A 15,197-nucleotide genomic window follows, 5' to 3' on the forward strand; every position below is an offset into this window, starting at 1 on the left:
GTATGACCGCACCTAACATGAAACTCTTGCATCCTCACCTTAGGGCATGCATTGGGTTGCACCTTATCTAGGATGGACCTTATCCAACACTCTGAATGTGCCTTATGGGCACCCAGAATGCACGAGCAAGTAAAGAGCACTCCTACATTAAGAATGTACCTTATCTAGCACTTAGAAGGCACCAATAGGAAGAAAGGTGTGATTTTCCATGTGGATAACATCTCTTAATTAATCCACGTTGTTGAGAATTTCAAGAAGAACAGAGTTGGGGGGTGAAAAGTTATGACCCTCAAAATTTGTTGAATATAATAAGTTGTAACGTATAAGGTTTCATCCAACATTAGAACGCACTATTATTGTATCAACTGTTTCAGCCATGCAAAGATCACTTTGTTGAGGAATATCATCTTAAAATTGTGTCCATCATCTAGAATGCAACTCTTCTGGGACAGGAAGAAAGATGTAGCAAGTTCCTATGCCGGGGTCGGAAGTAGGCTTGGGTACTCAAAATGAAGTTGAAGTGGGGAACGGGGATGCGCGATCGAAAATGGGCTCCGAGAAGTAAAAGAGTAGTTGAAATGTAACGATGACACGGTGTAAGAAATAAAAGAAGGGTGCAACATCAGGACTTCGCTGGAGGTCACCCATCCTAGTACTACTCTACCTCAAGAGCGCTTAACTGCAAAGTTCTGATGGGATCTGGTGCACTAATGTTGGTATGACTGCACCCAACATGAAACTCTTGTGTCCTCACCTTAGGGCATGCATTGGGTTGTCCCTTATCTGTGATGCACCTTATCCAGTGCTCTCAATGTGCCTTATGGGGCACCCAGAATGCACGAGTAGGTAAAGAGCACTCCAACATTAAGAATGCACCTTATTCAACACTCAGAAGGCAGCAATAGGAAGAAGGGTGCGAGTTTCCATGAGGATAACATCTGCTAATGAATCCATGTTGTTGAAAATTTTAAGAAGAACGGAGTTGGGGGGTTTAAAGTCACGACCCTCAAAAGTTTTTGAATATGATGAGTTGTAACATATAAGATTCTATCCATCATAAGAACACACTGTTATTATATCAACTATTTTAGGTATACGGAGATCACTTTGTTGAGGAACATCATCTTAACATCATGTCTGTCATCTAGAATACAACTCGTCTGGGATAGGAAGAAAGACACAACAAGTTCTAATCTCAAGGTCGGAAGTAGGCTTGGGGACCCAAAATGAAGTTGAGGTGGGGAACGGGTTGCGCAATTGAAAATGGGCTCCGACAAGTAAAAGAGTAGTGCAAATATAACAATGACACGTTCTAAGAAGTAAAAGAAGGGTGTAGCACCGAGACTTCCTGAGAGGTCACCCATCCCAGTACTACTCTAGCCCAAGTGCGCTTAACTGTGGAGTTCTAATGGGATCCATTGCACTAACGCTGGTATGACTGGACCCAACATGAAACTCTTGCATCCTCACCTTAGGGAATGCATCGAGTTGCACCTTATCCAGCACTCCAAACGTGGCTTTTGGGGTACCCAGAATGCACGAGCAAGTAAAGAGCACTCTGACATGAAGAATGTGCCTTATCTGGCACTGAAAAGGCACCAATAGGAAGAAAGGCGCGAGTTTCCACAGGGATAGCATCTCCTAATGAATCTACATTGTTGAGAATTCCAAGAAGAACGGAGGTGTGGGGTGAAAAGTCATGACCCTTAGAAGTTTTTGAATACCATGAGTTGTATCGTATAAGCTTTTGTCCATCATAAGAACGCACTATTATTATATCAACTCTTTCAGCCATATGGAGATCACTTTGTGGAGGAGCATCGTCTTAACATCGTGTTCGTCATCTAGAATGCAACTCGTTTGGGATAGGAAGAAAGACGCAGCAAGTTCCTATCCCGAGGTCAGAAGTAGGCTTGGGGACTCAAAATGAACTTGAATTGGGGAACAGGGATGCACGATAAAAAATGGGCTCCGAGAACTAAAATAGTAGTTGAAATGTAATGATGACATGGTCTAAGAAGTAAAAGAAGCATGCAACACCGAGACTTCTCAGGAGGACACCCATCCTAGTATTACTCCGGCCCAAGCACGCTTAATTGCCGAGTTCTGATGGTATGATCACACCCAACATAAGACTCTTGCATCCTCTCCTTAGGGCATGCACTGGGTTGCACCTTATTTGGGATGCACCTTATCCAGCACTCCAAATGTGCCTTATGGGGCACCCAAAATGCACAAGCAGGTAAAGAGCACTTCGAGATAAAGAATGTGCCTTATCCGGCACTAAGAAGGCACCAATAGGAAGAAAGGAACGAGTTTCCATGGGGATAACATATCCTAATGAATCCACGTTGTTGAGAATTTCAAGAAGAACGGAGGTGGCAAGTGAAAAGTCACAACCGTCAAAAGTTGTTGAATACCATGAGTTGTAACATATAAGCTTTTGTCCATCATAAGAACACATTGTTATTATATCAACTATTTCAGCCATACGGAGATCACTTTGTTGAGGAACATCGTCTTAACATTGCGTCCGTCATCTAGAATGCAACTCATCTGGGATAGGAAGAAAGACGCAACAAGTTCCTATCCCAGTGTGGGAAGTAGGCTTGGGGACTCAAAATGAACTTGAATTGGGGAACAGGGACGCGTGATCAAAAATGGGCTCTGAGAGCTAAAAGAGTAGTGCAAATGTAACGACGACACGGTCTAAGAAGTAAAAGAAGCATGCAACATCGGTACTTCCCTGGAGGTCACCCATCCTAGTATTAGTCCAACCCAAGCATGCTTAACTGCGGATTTCTAATGGGATCTGGTGCTTTAACGTTGGTATGATCACACCCAACATGAGACTCTTACGTCCTTGCCTTAGGGCATGCACTGGGTTGCACCTGATCTGGGATGCACCTTATCCAATGCTTCGAATGTGCCTTATGGGGCACCCAAAATGCACTAGCAGGTAAAGAGCACTCCGACATTAAGAATGCACCTTATCTGGCACTCAAAAGGCACTAATAGCAAGAAAGGCACGAGTTTCCATGGGGATAACATCTCCTAATGAATCCACATTGCTAAGAATTTCAAGAAGAACGAAGGTGGAGGGTGAAAAGTTATGACCCTTGGAAGTTGTCGAACACCATGAGTTGTAACGTATAAGCTTCTGTCCATGATAAGAACACACTATTACTATATCGACTGTTTCAGCCATATGAAGATCACTTTGTTGAGGAAAATTGTCTTAACATCGTGTTCGTCATCTAGAATGCAACTCGTCTGGGACAAGGAGAAAGATGCAACAAGTTCCTATCCCGAGGTCAGAAGTAGGCTTGGGGTCCCAAAATGAACTTTAATTGGGGAACAGGGACGCACGATCGAAAATGGGCTCTAAGAACTAAAAGAGTAGTGCAAATGTAATGATGACATGGTCTAAGAAGTAAAAGAAGGCTGCAACACCAGGATTTCCCGGGAGGTCACCCATCCTAGTACTAACTCTGGCCTAGGCGCGCTCAACTGCAAAGTTCTGATGGGATCCGGTGCACTAACGCTGGTGTGATTGCATCGAACATGACACTCTTGCATCCTCACCTTAGGGCATGCACTGAGTTGCACCTTATTTGGGATGCACCTTATCCAATGCTCTGAATATACCTTATGGCGCACCTAGAATGCACGAGTAGGTAAAGAGCACTTTGACATTAAGAATGTGCATTATTCGATACTTAAAAGGCACAAATAGGAAGAAAGGTACGAGTTTCCACAGGGATAACATCTCCTAATGAATCCACTTTGTTGAGAATTTCAAGAACAACAGAGGTGGGGGGTAAAAATTTATGACCCTTGGAAGTTCTTGAATACCTTGAGTTGTAACGTATAAGCTTCTATCCATCATAAGAATGCACTATTATTATATCGACTATTTTAGCCATACGGAGATCACTTTGTTGAGGAACATCATCTTAACATCGCGTCCATCATCTAGAATGCAACTCATCTAGGATAGGAAGAAAGACGCAACAAGTTCCTATGTCGGGGTCAGAAGTAGGCTTGGGGACCCAAAATGAACTTTAATTAGGGAACGGGGACTCGCAATTGAACATGGGCTCCGAGAACTAAAAGAGTAGTACAAATGTAACGACGAAATGGTCTAAGAAGTAAAAGAAGGCTGCAACACCGGGACTTCTCAGGAGGTCACCCATCCCAGTACTAACTTCGGCCCAGGTACGCTTAACTGCGGAGTTCTGATGGGATCTGGTGCACTAATATTGGTATGATCACACCCAACATGAGACTCTTGCATCCTCACTTTAGGGCATGCACCCAGTTGCATCTTATTTGGGATGCACCTTATCTAGTGCTCTGAACGTGCCTTATGGGGCACCTGGAATGCACGAGTAGGTAAAGAGCACTCCGACATTAAGAATGTGCCTTATCCGGCACTTAGAAGGCAACAATAGGAAGAAAGGCATGAGTTTACATGGGGATAACATCTCCTAATGAATCCATGTTGTTGAAAATTTCAAGAAGAACGGAGGTGGGGGGTGAAAAGTCATGACCCTCAAAAGTTGTTGAATACGATGAGTTGTAACTAATAAGATTCTATCCATCATAAGAATGCACTGTTATTATATCGACTATTTCAGCCATACGGAGATCACTTTGTTGAGGAACATCGTCTTAACATCGAGTCTATCATCTAGAATGCAACTCATCTAGGACAGGAAGAAAGACACAACAAGTTCCTATCCCAGGGTCGGAAGTAGGCTTGGGGACCCAAAATGAACTTGAGTTGGGGAACGGGGATGCACGATCAAAAATGGGCTCCGAGAACTAAAAGAGTAGTGCAAATGTAACGACGACATAGTCTAAGAAGTAAAAGAAGGCTGCAATATTGGGACTTCCCGGGAGGTGACCCATCCCAGTACTAACTTCGACCCAGGCACGCTTAACTGTGGAGTTCCTATGGGATTTGGTGCACTAACACTAGTGTGATCATACCCAAAATGAGACTCTTGTGTCCTCACCTTAGGGCATGCACCAGGTTGGACCTTATTTGGGATGCACCTTATCCAGCGCTCTGAACATACCTTATGGGGCACCCAGAATGCATGAACAGGTAAAAAGCACTCTGACATTAAGAATGCGCCTTATCTGGCACTCAGAAGACACCAATAGGAGGAAAGGCACGAGTTGCCACGAGGATAACATCTCCTAATGAATCCATGTTGTTGAGAATTTCAAGAAGAACAGAGGTGGGGGTGAAAAGTTATGACCCTCGAAAGTTTTTTAATACCATGAGTTATAACATATAAGCTTTTGTCCATCATAAGAACACATTGTTGTTGTTGGCGCTCAAAATTGCAGCCCAAATTTTTAGCAGTGGAGAAAATTAATCCCTATAAATGCTTTTAAATGAGTTCGTACTTGGTTGTACCTTTGAGCATCATGAGGTGTTTAATGTTTGCAACACCTTTCATTCAACATATCCACATGTTTCATGAAGTTAGGTTGTGATTCCGAATCATTTTGTGAAGTCTCGTTTTGAGCAAATTTCAAATTTGCATTTTCACCTGTGTCAAACAATGAGAGGTGGCCTTGTTTGCATGTGAATATCTTGCACCCTGAAATGTTTCATGACTCACCACTTTAGGAGTGTCTACTGTCCATATCCAAGAACTTATGTTTTAGATTTCAATTTGTTTCGAGTCTGTTTATCTTGGTTTTGATTTCCTCAAATTTGGTCATTTAGATTTATCATGCTAATGCATATTGCACATGATTCTGGGAAGCCCTGTTTGACGGGTTATAACTTTGACCCAGTTGACCAAAATGCTAAAATTCCTTTTGTGTTCTATTTTAGACATCAAAGACTTGTTATGTTTCAAGTTTCAGCTTATGACGAATTTGTTTGATCAATTTTCAAATGTGTTTCCAAGCACAATTTCTATCTTTTTACTGGTGTTAGCATTTGTAGATTTTTTTGAACCCCTGCTCATGATGTCATACCTCCTAATCTATGATAGGTGAGATCAAATGGATTGAACCACTATGTTGTCCTCTAAAAATACTTTAAGTGTGCCAATTTTTACATCTTGACGAATCTATTTACACACTTTTCTAGGTCAATTCCATTCACAAAAAATGTTTTCTGTCAGTATCTCCAATCCACAAAATCCAAGTAGCCTGCTTTGACCGCTTGCCATTTGCGCCCATTTATTTTTCATGAGCCCAAATTGTAGATCCATAATTTCCTCATGACAGAGAACCAACATCCCCTTTTTTGTCATCCCAAGCATCCATTTGCCCAGTTTTCAAAGCTGATTCTGAACCCAATTTAGTGTTTTCTGACATGTTTTCTTGCAGGAAGTTTTGAGAGGTCAACTTCAACAGTGAATATTTTGACCCCAAATTCATCACGAGACAAGATTTGACAAGGTGAAAGAGTGCAAAAAAAAGAATTAATATCCCAATTTTTAGAGCTTGGTCAGTTGTTTGGATCAATTTTTAAGGCTAGTCAAAGGACCCTTTGACATTAAATTGGCAGTTTGCAGATAAGTGGTAAAATGAGTTTTAATGATGGTTCAATGATCAAACTTGATTCTAATCAGTTCAAGATGATTGATAAATCAGTTTGAGGTGTTTGGTTGTTCAGAAATGAATTTTTTTTAGCCAAACCCATTCTAGGCCCGACTAAATCTTGCAGGTTGACTAGACATTGCAAATTGGAAACATAAAGTAATATGTGTTTTGGTCTAAGATTGCATAGGTGCCAACTCTACACAAATTTGAAAAGACGATGGCTTCTATAATAGTGGAAAATATTAAGAGATGATTCATGGTTCTTATTTGAAAGAACATTATAAATGTTGTGCTAAGCTTCTTTCCATTCTCTAATGCTGCATTGTTTTCCCTATAAGTTATCTCCTGTAGCCACTATGAATCTAGTGCTCTTTACTGATGCAGAGGATGAATGGTTAGCAATGGGCATGTAAATATTAGAATAAAATAAGAGATATTCCAAGATTGAAGTCAATCTAATCACCATGATTGGGGTTGTGGAGGGGAGCCAGCTAGGAACCCAAGCATAAAGATTTAGAAAGATCACGTCCCTATACAGTGGTCTTGTTTGGTAAAACACCAATTGTGGTAGCTCATGGTGGACTGTTTGGACTCTTTCCAAGCTACACTCCTGCTTATCAATTCATGATTAACAATAGCTTAAATACTGTAATGTTATGTGACTTGCAGCTAACAAAGTATGCACAAGTCATATGTCGAATAGATATAAGATTAGATAACAACACAAACATTAATTCTATTTTTTGAGAATCACAATGCTTCTTATATTTTCAATGGGAATAATGTTAGTGGATGCTTCATGATTGATTTTATTGCCAACGAGCTCCATAATGTGTCAGCAACACAGTCAGTTCAAACCCGCTCTCCAGCCTTTGATGGTATTTACTAGCTGGTTCTTCTAGAAGACATACGAGGATATGGCCTAGCTCAAATTTGGTTGAATGTGCATAATTTTTTTTTGAGGAGCACAAGCTAAGGCCTCCATCATATGTTAGATCTCTGTCAAAAAGGATGAGTTTTCATTATATTTCATCGATGAAGATATGATTTTTAAGGAGCCGACTAGCATTTAAAAGAGGCAACACTTCACAGAGAATGACATGAATGGATGGGGGTACAGAGCAATCCGAAGCAGTCAGTGACTTTGGATAGTTGCAGAGGTTCCACGCAAGAGATCCATGTGATTTTAGAGAGAGCACATGTTACATGGGGCAAGGATGGTAGATGACCCATGGTTGGGAGTAAAATGTCCACACCAAAAGAAAGACCATAACAAGTAGCTCACATTAATAATGGAGTCATCCATGTCCAATGGGTATCTGTAGTCCATGTCTTGGCAGGGGGCTGTAAGTGCTCAAATTTGCAGCAAGGAAAGGGGGGGAGCCTCACGCTTTAAAAGTTGAGGTGGCAGTATGAAAGATGATCCCCATGTGAAAGACCAAGGAGACTACCACAACATCCCACCATGGCAATGAAATGGAGCAGCTAGCTGAGGGCGTTCAGGCCAAAAGAGTGCAGATCCATGGCATTATGAATAGAAACATTTCAAGGTAGAATTTCCCATGTTTGGAAAGGAAGTTTGCACATTGGCAGAAAAGGGAACACACACAGTCAAAGAAAAGTGCTGTTGAAACAATGAAGGAACCTGACCAGGGGGAAATCCATCGCAAATTTAAGAAAAGAACACGCCCAAGGGGAGAAAGCATAACAAATTTTGTCCCACATTGAGAGGGCAGAGGTTATTTTAATACCTTAAATACAATTCCACATCCACTATAGACTATCTTTAAGAAAGACTCTTTTGGAAGCCACATGATGTAGGTGGGACCCCTTGCACGACCAGACAGTTGGAAGGTGATGTCACAAATTTTAAACAAAGACATGTAGACGATGATGTGGCAACCAAGGCATGATTTGATGCCACATGGAAGATCATGTGACAAGCACATTTTTGTAAAACAAAGATGCTCAGAGGTTAAATATTGTGGGCTTGTGGGTATGCGATACGTGGCAAGTAGGTTATGTGTGTGATGATATGGCATTCAAGAGTAGTTTGAGATGAGGCATAGGATTGTGACATGTGTCACAATCTGACAGATAATGTACACTTGCAAATGAAACACACTTAGCAGTTAAAAAGTGTGAGAGTGCAAGAAGGTGAAATGTGGCACTGGGCCTATTTGGATGATGATGTGGTATCTAATGCAGAGGTGGATGAATCATGAAGCACCACGTGGTAGAAAATGCTCAGTCAAACTTGTGTTGACCTCAAATCTCAAGGATGTGGGCAAATATAAGAATTTGTTAAAAAATGATTTTTCTCTAATCATTTTGAAAGGGCACGTTCATAAATTTTTTTAATTCAAAAGGTCATTTTTATAAAGTTTGAACCTTAGGGCATTTTAAATTTGTCAAAATTTAAAATCAAAGATGTTGCAAACCTGATAGTTGTAACAGAGGGGTATTTTTCAAACTGGCTTTCTGCAGGTTCCTGGTATGTGAACATAGTAGTATTATATATTGCCGAAACCAGGAGAGAATGAACTTTTCATTTTTGAGGTTAGTTTCTGCACAGGGAGTAGTTTGCTAGAATTATTCAAGGTTTTCTCTCAAGTTCCCAATTTGCAACTGTATTCAAGTGACAAACTTCAAAATTGATTTTTGACATGGTAATGACCTGAATGTGGTTAAAGGGCAGTAAAAATATAGTTAAAGTAGAATTTGGTCACCCATATTCAGTAAAAACGTCAAATTTTACTAGCCTTTTCATGAGGCAGATTAGATTTTGGCAAGCAGAAGGGTTTTCATCATTGAATCAAAGATATTTTCAAATCAGTTACAGAATAATGATGAAACCAAATCAAATCAAGATGGAAGAAAGGAGAAGGAGGTTTGGCAACTAGAAAAGATTGATTTCCAAGTGGACACATGTCACTCTGAGAACAGAGTAGAATTCTTTCTTTCCTATATCTTTCTTTCATTGTAGGGGTTGGTAGTTTTCTCTGGGTAATACTAGCAGGGTTCCAGTGTTTTACTATGAAACCATTTTCTTCAGCATGTTCTCTCTTGCATGAACAACATTAGGAAGGATAATACAGATAGTTTAGATCTGTTAGGTGTTTTTATGTTTTCATTTCATGCATATGGTTGTATTGTTTCAAAGAAATTAATACAAAGAACAACAAGTTGAGTTTCATCTTGAATCGTGTCTCCTATCTTAGTGAGCTTCAATGTTTTATGATCTTTGAACAAAGAGCCTAGAGTGTAGTTGTAGTCCCTTAAGGCTATATGTTGTGTTATTGTTGCTTGTAACTCAAGGGGTTATGTAAATGTTCCGTGCATTAGAAAGGTTGTAGGTTTATTGAGAAGGATATCATGTAAGAATGAGGTTTGGATTGAGCATGGATGTTTATTTACAAGGTAAATAGATAGATCGTATATCTAAATATATACATAAGTATCAGATATCCATATGTATGCATTTGATTCATGGATTTTCCCAATGGATTAGGCACTAGTCAGCTATAGGATCATTAAAGTCTTACTTCAGCACATCTGAGGATTTTTTGAATTCAACATTATTAATCAAATGTTCTTTCCCTATTATGTTGAAGAGCTAGAATAGTCTAACCCTCACTCAACTTATGAATTTCATAGATTTGCAATTAGATACTATAGATCTGTGTAACTACATGAGTTATTAGGAGAAATAAGGGGTTTCATCTGTAGTAAATAGATTCAGGGATAGTAAATTGATTCGGGGATATATTTTACACTAGTACGGTATCAATTGAATCTATAGGTCCACCCGCCTAGGTCTTGGAGAGCCTGAAGTGAAGAAGGGCAGCCTTATAGTTGTCCAAAGACTATAGTTAGGTGCATTCATAATAGGAATTTGCTAGCCTTACATGCATGTTTTTGGTTTCTTGGTTGTTTGTAAAACTGTTAAATCAAGAGCCAATAGTTATTATATTGACTGTTTCAGCCATACAGAGATTACTTTGTTGAGGAACATCATTTTAACATCATGTCCATCATCTAGAATGCAACTTGTCTGGGACAGGAAGAAAGACACAGCAAGTTCCTATCCCAGAGTTGGAAGTAGGCTTGGGGACCCAAAATGAACATGAATTGGGGAACAGGGACGTGTGATCGAAAATGGGCTCTGAGAACTAAAAGAGTAGTGCAAATATAACGATGACATGATCTAACAAGTAAAAAAAGGGTGCAACACTGGGACTTCCTGAGAGGTCACCCATCCTAGTACTACTCTAGCCCAAGTGAGCTTAATTGCGGAGTTCTGATGGGATCAGGTACACTAGCGCTAGTATGATTGCACCCAACATGAAACTCTTGTGTCCTCACCTTAGGGCATGCATCAAGTTGCACCTTATCTAGGATGCACCTCATCCAACACTCTGAACATGCCTTATGAGGCACCCAAAATGCACGAGCAAGTAAAGGGAACTCTGACATTAAGAATGCACCTTATTCGACACTAAGGAGGTTCCAATAGGAAGAAAGGTGCAAGTTTCTATGGGGATAACATCTCCTAATGAATCCACATTGAAAATTTCAAGAAGAACAGAGGTGGGGGTGAAAAGTTACGACCCTCAGAAGTTGTTGAATATCATGAGTTATGACATATAAGCTTCTGTCCATCATAAGAACACATTGTTATTATATCGACTGTTTCAGCCATATAGAGATTAGTTTGTTGGGGAACATCATTTTAACATTGTGTTCATCATCTAGAATGCAACTCATCTGCGACAGGAAGAAAGATGCAGCAAGTTCCTATCATGGAGTTGGAAGTAGGCTTGGGGACCCAAAATGAACTTGAATTGGGGAACAGGGATGCGCCATCAAAAATGGGCTCTGAGAACTAAAAGAGTAGTGCAAATATAACGATGACAGGGTCTAAGAAGTAAAAGAAGGGTGCAACATCGAGACTTCTCGAGAGGTCACCCATCGCAGTACTACTCTGACCCAAGCGCGCTTAACTACAGAGTTCTAATGGGATACAGTGCACTAACGCTAGTATGATCACACCCAACATGAATCTCTTGCATCCTCACCTTAGGGCATGCATCAGGTTGCACCTTATGTGGGGTGCACCTTATCTAGTACTCCGAACATGCCTTATGTTGCACCTAAAATGCATGAGTAAGTAAAGAGCACTCTGACATTAAGAACGTGCCTTATCCGACACTCAGGAGGTACCAATAGGAAGAAAGGTGCAAGTTTCTATGGGGATAACATCTCCTAATGAATCCACATTGAAAATTTCAAGAAGAATGGAGGTGGGGGTGAAAAGTTACAACCCTTAGAAGTTCTTGAATACCATGAGTTATAACATATAAGCTTATGTCCATCATAAGAACACATTGTTATTATATTGACTATTTTAGCCATACAGAGATTACTTTGTTGAGAACCATCATTTTAACATCGTGTCTGTCATCTAGAATGCAACTCATCTGGGACAAGAAGAAAGATGCAGCAAGTTCCTATCCTAGAGTTGGAAGTAGGCTTGGGTACCCAAAATGAACTTGAATTGGGGAACGGGGATGCACAATAAAAAATGGGCTTTGAGAACTAAAAGAGTAGTGCAAATATAACGAGGACATGATCTAAGAAGTGAAAGAAGGGTGCAACATCGGGACTTCCTAGGAGGTCACCTATTCTAGTACTACTTTGACCCAAGTGCACTTAACTGTGAAGTTTTGATGGGATCCGGTGCACTAATGCTGTTATGATCACACCCAACATGAAACTCTTGCATCCTCACCTTAGGGAATGCATCAAGTTGCATGTTATCCAACACTCTAAACGTGCCTTATGGGGCACCCAGAATGCATGAGCAAGTAAAGAGCACTCTGACATTAAGAATGTACCTTATCCGGCACTCAAAAGGCACCAATAGGAAGAAAGGTGTGATTTTCTACTTGGATAACATCTCCTAATGAATCCACATTGAAAATTTCAAGAAGAACGAAGGTGGGGGTCAAAAGTTACGACCCTTGGAAGTTCTTGAATACCATGAATTATAATATATAAGCTTTTGTCTATCATAATAACACATTGTATTTGATTTGGAAAACAGGTTTTACAGGGATCCCGAAACCCAAATTTTTACAGCAATAAACAACTTAAAAGCATAAAAGTCAGAAAAAAAAAAAAAAACCTCAAAAGGCCGGAAACAAAAAGGCTCAAAACCAGGGAAGCAAAGGCCAGGAATAGAGCCTAGCGAGCATACTAGTGCCCCTTCTTCTCCATTGCCTACAGAATTTTTGCAGCGTCACTTTCCTTCTGGATGGCTTCCTCCTCTTGGGTCGCGGGGGGGAGATTCTTCTGGTCCCCCTGGCTTTCTTGGATTCTAGTCTCTTTCTGAGGATCCTCTCAGCTGGTTTCATTCTCTGTACTCTGCTCCATGTTCCCCACAATATCGGCATTGGTCAGATAGTCCCCTAGATTGACAATGTTTTTATTCAAGGTATGGAGGGTATCCACAATCTGTTTAGTCACAACCTGGTGAATAGAATCCAACCTTTGGACCTTTTGCTCAAGCTGGGTGATTCTGTCCTCGTGATTGTCACTGGGGTCCTTGCTTCTATCTTTTTCCTGGCTGCCCACCTGGTCTTTACTGCCTCTGGCCTCATGATCCTTGACTTCCCCCCTATTGTTGGTATGGTTGGACCTGTCCTTCAGAGTCTCAATTTCCTGAAAAAGCCACTTAATGGATCGGAAATTATCAATTAGGCTGTTCTTTGGATTGTCGAGGAAGTTGAAACCCATTTCATGGGCATTGTCAGAGAGAACTAGAAGGGTCGGGTCAAGGAGCTCATCATAGTGGGTGCTATAGTCGAGATCCCCCAACACCTGGATTTTAGCAGGTTCTCTAACAATTCCCAAACTAACACTATCCATATTGAAATTTTTCCAGGCTCTTCTCTTATTTTTCTTGATGGTCTCCCCACCCTTTTCAACCATAATTTCTATCATCTCTTCTGGGGGTGAAACGGGGATCTCCAGGGGGGAGGTGGGCATAGTGGGTCTAGGGGGCGAATCAACGTTATCACTGAGATGATCATGGGTAGGGGTTTGGTCCAATTTTATTTTCTTGGGGTTATCTTGGGTTACCAAGGGGGTTGCCTCCATCTTGTGATTATCTTTTTCCTTGTCATCTTCCAACTCACTTTCCTTCTCTACCACCGAATCCGCTTCCTTCGACTCCGTATCCGACTCCTCACTAGAATCCTTAGGATGAGGGGTAGGGGGGTTAGGGGGAGGGAATTGGGGGCTCTTCCTACTAGGGAAGCAGGGAGAGGGTTTGGCTTTTGGGGTTTCAGACTTGACAGATTTCACAACGCGCACTTCCCTAGATTCAGAGCTAGCAGTGTCCTCCGAGGAGCCACTCGAAGCCCCAATGGGTTTGACTCTTGTTTGGGTTTTTAGAAACTCAAAAATGAGGAGCAGGAGACCTTCATGAAGGGAAAGATTCTTGATAGGACATTTTTTGTAACTCTCTATATTCTTAGTCATGGAAGTAAAAATATAGAAAGGAAAGGAGATTTTCAATTTATGTCTAAAATGATTAAGTAGAACAAAATGATGGGTTCCGACTCTATCAAACTTGGGCTCCAGAGTGACATACTCTATGATGATCCTCAGAACAAGCCCCCAAAATTTCTTAATGGACTCTATGTCGTAGAAGGTGTCAATCTTAACTAGTTTGCTTTTCTCCTTGTCATTCTTGACAAAAGCGTTAACAACATTGGTGGACATCTTCTTATCCCTAAAGAAGTTGATGCCTTCCTGGGAGAAGCCTGTCACCTCCACAGTGAGACCCTCAGTGATTTGGTGAGAGACACCATCAATTATGACCTTTCCATTGTGCCAAGTTTCAACCATTATCTTGGTAACCCCCACGTCAAAGCCATGGAGCCTCTCCATGAAGCTGGTTATGCCGCCCTTCTGGAGTTTTTTCCAAACCTTCCCTTTTTCTTTCTAGCTCTCTGTTTCTCCCCATGGCTCTCTTCTAATCCTTTCTCCCACCATAGTGATTTTATACCACTCTTACCCTAAACCTTGAATAGAATTGCAAAGCTCAAAGATGGACAAATCGCTAAGGATTAGAGCTTTAATGCGCATGTTTTTGGGTTTAACTCTAGCTTTCTTCTTCTCGTGTAATTCGTACATGTTATTATGAAACGGTGGGGGTTCCGCATAACTCCTTTTGATTCCCTTTTTAAAACATGATTTAGCATGTTTCATCATCATAAAAATATTTTGAGTTGGTACCTTGAATTTGCTCCTTTTAGATGAGCTCAATAACTGCCGCCGAAAAATGATTATTGTTTCCCCACATCATCACCGAATTGAATGTGACCATTGCGTTGGCGAACCAGTCAGCAACCACATTAGCTTTAGGATAGACATGGCTAACATGGTAATTTTTAAATTTTCTCAAGTACATTTTTAGATCCTCAATTATGCTTTCAATGGTCCATGATGGTTTGGTTACTCCTAAAATACAATTAATTATATTTAGGGAGTCACCTTCAAGCCATAGTTGTTCGATCCCTGAGTTCAGGGCTAGCTTAACAGTGAGTATGGCC

The 15,197-nt window shown here is 40.8% G+C and overlaps 7 pseudogenes; all 7 read right to left on the reverse strand.

The window, feature by feature from the left end:
* Nucleotides 1-611: 611 nt before the first annotated feature.
* LOC149529795 (5S ribosomal RNA) lies at nucleotides 612-730 on the reverse strand (annotated as a pseudogene).
* A 597-nt stretch (nucleotides 731-1,327) lies between these two features.
* LOC149529796 (5S ribosomal RNA) lies at nucleotides 1,328-1,446 on the reverse strand (annotated as a pseudogene).
* Nucleotides 1,447-2,724: 1,278 nt separating this feature from the next.
* Nucleotides 2,725-2,843, reverse strand: LOC149529797 (5S ribosomal RNA; annotated as a pseudogene).
* A 598-nt stretch (nucleotides 2,844-3,441) lies between these two features.
* LOC149529798 (5S ribosomal RNA) lies at nucleotides 3,442-3,561 on the reverse strand (annotated as a pseudogene).
* A 598-nt stretch (nucleotides 3,562-4,159) lies between these two features.
* LOC149529799 (5S ribosomal RNA) lies at nucleotides 4,160-4,279 on the reverse strand (annotated as a pseudogene).
* Nucleotides 4,280-10,798: 6,519 nt separating this feature from the next.
* LOC149529800 (5S ribosomal RNA) lies at nucleotides 10,799-10,917 on the reverse strand (annotated as a pseudogene).
* Nucleotides 10,918-11,511: 594 nt separating this feature from the next.
* On the reverse strand, nucleotides 11,512-11,630 carry LOC149529801 (5S ribosomal RNA; annotated as a pseudogene).
* Nucleotides 11,631-15,197: the final 3,567 nt, after the last annotated feature.

Source organism: Cupressus sempervirens, chromosome 11, assembly GCF_028749045.1.
Source record: "Cupressus sempervirens isolate cs-2001-9-10 chromosome 11, ASM2874904v1, whole genome shotgun sequence".
Taxonomy (NCBI): Eukaryota; Viridiplantae; Streptophyta; class Pinopsida; order Cupressales; family Cupressaceae; genus Cupressus; species Cupressus sempervirens.